General features: G+C 33.7%; 1 long non-coding RNA gene across 1 annotated transcript; it reads left to right on the forward strand.

Moving 5' to 3' along the window:
- The first annotated feature begins 3,916 nt into the window (after positions 1–3,916).
- LOC149554239 (uncharacterized) lies at positions 3,917–5,892 on the forward strand. The gene is made up of 2 exons (XR_016353237.1): positions 3,917–5,250; positions 5,351–5,892. It is a non-coding gene; the product is annotated as an uncharacterized LOC149554239 (long non-coding RNA).
- Positions 5,893–8,515: the final 2,623 nt, after the last annotated feature.

The following is an 8,515-nucleotide window of genomic DNA, read 5'->3' on the forward strand; positions in this document are numbered from 1 at the left end:
CAAACTAACAACTGGCTATATATGCATAAAAAGCACTTTAGGGCATTGATTCTTCAAAATTTTCAAAATGTGACTGAAAATAGAGCATGCATTTTTCAGTCCCAATAGATACCACGTATGTATATGTATGTTTTTTTAATGAAGAAATAAAAAAGCGAGATCGAGAAGGTTGTAGAGAGCACTAGGTTCTTCCACTTGCAACATGTCTGCATTGGGATGAATCTGAATCTGGGGCGCTGTAATTGCAATCCCCATAGACATGCTTGAAAATGGCAATCTAGAAATTGAAGTAGTGCAGTTGTAGAAAGTGACAGACTTGGAAATGAGATGCGCTAATTTGGTGGAGATCAAGGACAATTGTTTTTTGCTGGAACTTTTCTGACCCATATTAAATCTATGTTTATCTCCTAGCATTTAATGTGTCTTTATTTTAATGGCCTGTTCTTTCATCATTTCCTTCAACTTTTATTCTAGAAAAATGCTAAATACCCCATGAAAATTTGGTTCAACCAATCTAAAAATAGGAATTTCTATTCAGTAATTATTTTTTAAATATAGTTTTTCCAAACTTTAAAATATGATATCAAAATAGACAGAAAAATAAATTGAAGAAGGTCCACTCAAAACATTAATCCCTTGCCTTTATAAGACAGGGACTAACAAACTGCTATTGTTTGTTGTAATGATAGTGAGGGGACAAAGACTGACTTGTGAAAGTGAAAGTTGCAACTTTTGAGGAGGGCTTTCAAATCGTCAACAACCCCTCACTTCCATTCATACATCCAATTCTATTGTTTTCTTCTTTGAAGGCATGGAATAAAAACTTTATAAAATACCGTCTGCAGACTTTCACGTGCTTTAGCGAGCAAAGTCGGTGAAAGATGGAAAAAGTTGTTTGTCCACTATTGCCTCCCTCTTTCCACGCGTCTTCGTTCGTACAGAGAAACCTAAAGATATAAATTTAATAAAAAAAACCATTGTTTAGTGGGCTTAGTCAGTGAAAGAGAGAGAGTGATGCTTCATCCACTCATTCTCTTTTTCTCAGTTCTTTCTTCGTTATTAATATTGAATGAAGTTATGAACATGTTTTTACCTAGTGGACAAATTTGGTGAAATAGATTAAAAACAAGGGGCGCATGCGCCAAAGTTCCTGCCTCCATGATTTTATGATTGATTGAAGTAATTTTTGGTTAAAATATAATGTATTTAATTTAATAAAATAACAAATAAATAGTAACGAAAAATATAATATATTATAGTGCTAAACTAAATTAAATTACAAAATAGTGTCAAAGTTTCTGTCTAAAGCTTTTAGATTCAAATGAAAAAATATTTGGAAGTATAAAAATAAATAATTAATAATAAAAATTATATATTTGTTTATATGGAAGATTATTACTATTAAATTAAACGTAATCCTAAATACATGAATTTTGATAAATGAATTTTTTGTTCAAGAAATTCGTGTGAGCACATTAGATTGTTCATGCAAGATACTTTATAAAATGTTACAAATGCTTCTAAGAAGATATTTGTTTACATAGTAAGAATCTGATTTTAGGTTTGGGAATAGCCAATCTATCTTGATGAAAAAGGCCATCCATGGAACTTCATTTGACAAAAACATTCTTTAATGACTCTCCTTTGTGAAATAAATAGATTTTAATGCATTTTTGAAATGTTAATAATTTTTGCTTTATCAATTACAAAGTTATTTTATTTAACATTCTTTAAATTACCTTTTAGACAAAATTTAAAAAAATGATAGTGAAAAAGATTATTTGATACTAGATAGAAATCATAATAAAATCATGGTCGCAATTAAAAAAATATGATTAAAATATAATATATATATATTTTTTTTTATAAGAACCAAAGGAAGGTGATAATCTAACTACTTCTATTTAAAAATCAAAATTATGAAAAAAAATAAAATTCAAATACAAAGAGATAACATAGTGAAATTATATTAAAAGACATATTTATTATAGATGTTATTTATTAAAAAATATATATATTCTTTTAATTGAAGTATAATTTGAACTTATAAAGTATTACATGAAGTTTCAAAGTCGCAATGTCAAACAAGATAATTTGGCCAAACATAAAGTAATAAATATTGTTTTATATTTTAGTGACACATAAAATTGAGATTTTTATTGTTTATTCCCAAAATCCTGAGGGAATTCATTACACCCATGAACAACGGATTCAAAATAGTAAAAATATAATGAATGAAGAGAGATCTGTACTAATTATATCGATGGTAAAATTATACAAAGCAACTGGTTCCAACTATCAGGAACGCCTGGCAAACACCAGTGTGTACAATCTTGTTTTCCAAGATTTGTCTACTTTGATGGATGCCCATCTATGTGAAATGCTGAATTAAGTGAGATGTTGAACAATTTTACTGGAAATTCAATGTTGCTTAGAACTTGATGGAGTATGGCGGCATAAGCAATTGGCTGAGGGTCATATGACGGATCCTGAATTGGCTCCTCCTCACCTTCGCAGTTGTTCAATTCATTTCAATCTCATCAGGAAATGAAATGGGTTATAGAAAGAAGAGAAATTTGGATTAGTTTCATTTTTGGGATTGATCGTGTACAATTTTTAGCATCAATATTTCCCATCATAAGATCAAAACTAACATAAAATCGATTCGAGAAAAGAAATTAAGCATTAAAAAAATATTTTTTTTGTTTACCATAGGCCCTGTTTTTAGTTACCTTCTCTGGCTGTTGTAATGGCTGAATGAGCTGTCGCGGAAGAAGACAAGGGTTTTGGAAATTCGATTTGTGTTTCACGCGAAAAAATTGAAGGCTCAGAAGACCAATTTTACGGAATTTGAAAACATTCAGAGCCTTATAAGCAAAAAAAGCATGGAGCAAAACCCCAAAGAAAGGAAGATAAAATAAAATAGGCTTCATTTGCACAACTTTTAGCAACTCGAAAAATAGAAAATGGGTATCACAGACGTAGAGTAACCCTATTTCTAAGAACATGGCATTCTAGTTACAGAACTAGAAGATGTTTCAAAATATGCAGTAATCAGCTGCTTTAAAAAAAGTCAAATGTTTCTACACTATCACTTTTAAAGCAGTGTTATCCACATCAAGCTGAGAGCAAGTAAATCACAAGAAAATCTGAAACTTACACACTAAATTTGAAGAGCAAAAAGGTATTGAGCAAACAAACCAAAAAATATATTGCACTGAAAAACAACAAATTCAAAAATGCAAAAATTCTGCAAGGATCTCAACTGTGTTATAATTACAGATTTAGAACACGAAGTAAAATACCCTTAGACTCCAAAATTTTCAATCAACTGCAAATACAACAACTGTAAACCATCGAAAGCCCCTGAATCACAAGATACATTGGGTAATTGCTAACTAGTGAAATCTAAATCAAAGTTTATAGGGGAAATTCATTAGATTAAAGGAAGTTAAAAGATTAAAAGAGAAAGTCTTGAAAGTTGAAACAGAGTACAGAAACAAATATAGAATCAATTTCAAAAACCCTTACCATGAAAATAAAATGAAACTCTAAGGATAAAACAGAGCCCAACTAGAAGGAAATTTGGCAAACAAAAGATACAGAAAAACAAATACCTGCTTATGCATCATCGTCATTCTCCACGCCAATTCTGAATCTTCATTCACGCATTCTCAAAAACAGCTTGAAATTTTTAGAAATCAGTAAGTATATCATGTAATTCAGTAATGCGTGGCATGCCTAAAGTTTCATATCTTGGATGGCGTAATTGATTCAGTTTGAGAGATGAGATTGCTACAAAGAAAAAATTATTAACATAACTAACGAAATTAATTATAACAAGGCCATAGTGGTAATGAATTAAAAACCCATGAAATATAACTGACCTCGATGGCAACCTTAAAGGTCATATCTGTGAGGGCACGACTACATTTCTGTTCAACAGACACAAAACTAGATGAATCAAAAGAAAAACAAAATTCAAAAAATTGAACGAAAGCTGAAATTCCCACCATAGACCCAATTTTTTCAACCCCTAAAACTCTCCGAGAGAGCCTCGCAGAAGAAAACCACGAATAGATCCTGCTGCCCTGGCTTCACAAAAAAAATTGCATAACAAGGGTTAGCGTTAATAGATAATTAGCCAATAGGCTACTTATTTGGGGTTCCTTTGCCGGGAAGTGTCCTGTTCAGCCCGGCAAATGGTTCAACCCGACACTTCGTAAGGCAGGGGCTCGACATGGGGCTATTTCAGATGGAGTTGCCTGTTACGGGTGCCGGACGTTTGGACGTTTGCTCCCACCGCCGGGATGTCCATGCCAGAATCCTGCTTGCAGCTGAGTCGACAGACAGCTGCTTCCAAGAGGGATGGAGGGGCCATGGGTGTCACCATAGACACTCGATTTGCAGACGGATGGAGGCCACGGGTCTGTGGTTAGGGTGGATGCTGGATTATCTGACTCTGTTATTCAATGAATGTTCTTTGTAATAGCAAGGGTTAAATTGGTGGATTTCAAAGAATCTTCATAAAGATTATAATTTTTGTAATTACCTTTGCAACTTTGCGTTCGATTTAGTTTGAAGTTGTATCTTTCTGCGACGGATCTTCTGAAATCGATTTGTGGCGGCCGAAGATCTTTAGCTTTAATAAGCCGCAGGCCGCATGCTCGAATCTCGCTGCTCTTGAACCTCGACAGACAAGATTTCCGCTTTATAACACATTCCTAGTCCTCTGCGACTTTTGTTTCTTGCCGGAGCTTCGATATGTTGCACATGTGAGTGCAATTGAATACGGAGGGCGATTTTTAATTTTTCCTTAGGGTAAGTTGGAAAACATTGTTCTTTTAGGTTATGGCTAGACAGTTTTTTGTAGGATAATATTTTCTCTCTACAGTTGTCAAAATGTTGAAACCCTCGTTCTCAACTCTGGTGCACAACTTCGATTGATAACTTGTATTAGGGCAAAATTGGATTAGCAGTTCGTGTTTTGCTAGGGAAAAATAGCAGTATATTTTAAGGATTTTAAGGAGCAGATTTGATCTGGACGGTAAATAGCAACGATGTCGTTTGGCTCATTCAAGCAGCGCAATTCGGCCTATTGTAACTACCCTCTTTCCAAGCCAGCTACCGTGCCTCGTATAAATGGATAGAAACCCATGGCATCCGAGGTTTTTGATGGATTTGTACCCTTGAATTCGCAGGTGCTTTATGCATAGAGGATTCTGAAGAATTTTTCGGGGTTTCGTCCTGGTCTGTAAATAATGTATTTGGAAGGATATGTGAATTTCATTTTTTTCATGGATTCTATTTGTGTGGTTGTGATTTACCCATTTAATCCTTGACGCTCCAGATTAAACCAGACATACTGTCCAGATTCATTAAGTTGGGGGAGGATCCAGAAAGTAAACTATCCGACAAAAATGTAAGAGACGTAGTTCTTAATTTGGCGATTGTTGGGTGTGATACAACTGCCGCAACTCTCTCCTGGTTTGTTTACATGATGATCACTCGCCCTCATTAAGCCACAAAGGTTTATGAGGAGTTGTGCAAAATTGAAGCAGAAAGTGCAAGAGAGGAAGGGATCACCCTTATTCAAGTGGATGGGCCAGAGGATATTCAGGGTTGTCACAAACGAATGGAGCAGTTTGCTCAGTTGCTCTACAAAAATTGAGAGGGAGGAAAGAGACTGACCTCTAATCCAATACAGAAAGAGTGTGATTGTGTCCTCTTTTGTTGCCATTGCTTCAGAATTTTGTTTTCATGAGAGTCTTTACTAACTTTTGTTATTTTCTATCTGTATATTTGATTTTATAAGTGAAACCTGAAGGAGGTTTCAAGGGTTGTTCTTCTGTGGCTTTTTGTTGTGTTATACATCAGAGTATTTTTCTTAAATCCGAGGTTGCTTTTGAAGTAGGTAGAATTTCATTGAATTGGGAATTGTTTTGAGGAATGATTCCTTCAAGCTTAGTTATATTTTCTCATATGAAATTGAAGTCAGTTTTCTGGTGTCATGCAGAAACACCTTGTTGGCCCTTTATACAATTTAATATGTTGAGTTAGCCTTGTATTGATATTTAAAAATGTGCCTGAAATGTTTGGTTATACTTTGTTCATCAAGCTTGGCAAGCTCACCACTCTGGTATCCAAATATGTGCTAGTTGTTTTATAATTTTTTTATTAGTTTATAGACTTCTTGATTGATTATTCTTATTTGTTAAAACATCTAGGTTTGTAGAAGTTGGACACAGTCTTTGGCTTGCATGATTGTACACTTTTTGGACATGTGCTGGTTGTTGGGCTACTTCGGCACGTGAAAATATGTATATGGAATCTGAACCATTAACCTCTTGCTCTGTTAAAATGTTTTGCATTTTTTCTAATTCAAAAGGTTTCTAGTAATCCTGTAATTTGTAAAATATATGTCAATGAAGCTGGAGTTGAAGCTGCACTATTGAATAATGAATTTCCAAATATTTGAAAAAAGTTCTGCGTGTTTATAATGAAAAGTTTTTTCACTGATTCTATGTTTCTGTGAAGTAATTCTAGTCAAATATGTGTCACTGACAATGGAATACTGAACAATCATTACACAACTACATAGTTTGATTTTCTGTGAAAAATGTTTTAAAATGAAATGAATCCCTTATTTAATAATGAAGCATTTATAAGAACACTTTCCAAGTATTTTTATGGAAACATTGTCATCCACCAAAATCAAGTAGATGGAATGACTTAACCCTTCTGAGATGCCATCAATTTTGTTTTGTTTGAACATATTTGTAGAATTTTTGTTGAGATGAAGCACTAAATCAAAGGACCTATAATTTGCACATATCTATATTGTTGAAGTGCATGAAGTTGTATACAAATCAGACATTTTGTCAAACACTTGCCATGCATCCTTTTAGATTGGCTTATTTAGCATAAATAATAATAATTTGGCAGCTAAGTAGAAATGGCGTATAAATTCTGTGAGATACATATTTTCTGATAGTTTTTGGTGGTTAAAATAAATACAAGCATCTGTGTTTACACGTACCTAGGAATGTGCCCAAGAGGAAGTAGGAGGTTGAAATTATTTGATATTTGTGGCTGTACTCAATGGAAATCGTAATTTTCAAGAAGGAAAAACCTTTTCTATAATTTATAATGTTGAAGTCATAAAAATATCCTTATTGACACAAGAACAAGGCTCATATCTATTGGATGGTTAAAAAAAATGGGAAAAGGCATTTATCTAGGTAACCACTTTGGAAAATTGGAAAGACACGTTTTAGGAGCCCTCTTGGGTAAGTTGAAAGGTCATCTATGGGCTGTGTTTCTTTTCTTGCTAGTTATGTGTTGTTCATCAACGTCAGCTCACCGGAACTGGACAAAGTCCATTGAGACCACATGGACCTTTATGGTGCATGCTATTTTCCATAATTTTATCACTATGTTTTGTGACACCAAATCCTCACTATTTCTGACCACATCTTCACTCTTCAGTAAACTAATGGTGAAGCTGGCAAATCTGACTCCATCTAAATGATGAGAGCTGCACAATTGTAGATAGGAATATCGTCAATCTTGAAATCTTTTATCTATTTTCTTCTATGTTTTTAGAATCTGCGTATAGCAATTAGTGGAGATGGACAAATATTTATCATATATTAGAACTTGATAACATCCTTCTCACTGCTTACTGTGCTCTTTGCTAAATCTGATGTATCAGAGACTATCACAAACTTCCTAAAGTTAAGATAAGAGAGTGTAGCATGTATATGAGTAAACAAAAGGAATAACAGCTGCTTTAATAGTCTATTTTGCCTTTAATTACCTTGTAAATACTACTTTCTTCCAAGTTCAACTATTTGTACATGTGATCATGTTGCCTGTCTGTTTAATGTGTTGACACAAATCAAAATCACTATCATGTTCATTTAGCAGATGCTCATTCACACAGGGAAGGTTGAGATCACAATAAATATGGACCATTTATGTGCTATTCCTTGGGAAATTCTGACTGCAATATTTGCCCTATTAGCAGGAAAAAGTAGATAAAGTTGACAGTATACAAGTCAAACACTTGCCATGCATCCTTTTAGATTGGCTTATTTGGCATAAATAATAACAATTTGGCAGCTAAGTAGACATGGCGTATAAATTCTGTGAGATATATATTTTCTGATTGACTTAGCATCGCTGAATTGCAGATATAAACTAAAACTTTCAATTTGATGTCATTTTACTATACATGTTCAGATTTAAGGGATACTGACCTGTGAAAAATGAATGGGATTGAATAGCAGGGATTGCAGCATCTTAGATTAGTTTTTACACTTGTGCAAATGTTCATGGATACACAGTCTCTGTATATTTCAGTTGGCAGTTTGTTACCATTTTGGACGTATAACTAAAGACAGGTACAAATCATTCCCATGTTGAAATGTCTTTTACAGTATTATATTGCATCTGTAATATTATTCAATACTATTTATTAATTTCTGATTTGATCTTATACCTATGGGCTCTG

Source organism: Cupressus sempervirens, chromosome 6, assembly GCF_028749045.1.
Source record: "Cupressus sempervirens isolate cs-2001-9-10 chromosome 6, ASM2874904v1, whole genome shotgun sequence".
In the NCBI taxonomy this organism is placed as follows: Eukaryota; Viridiplantae; Streptophyta; class Pinopsida; order Cupressales; family Cupressaceae; genus Cupressus; species Cupressus sempervirens.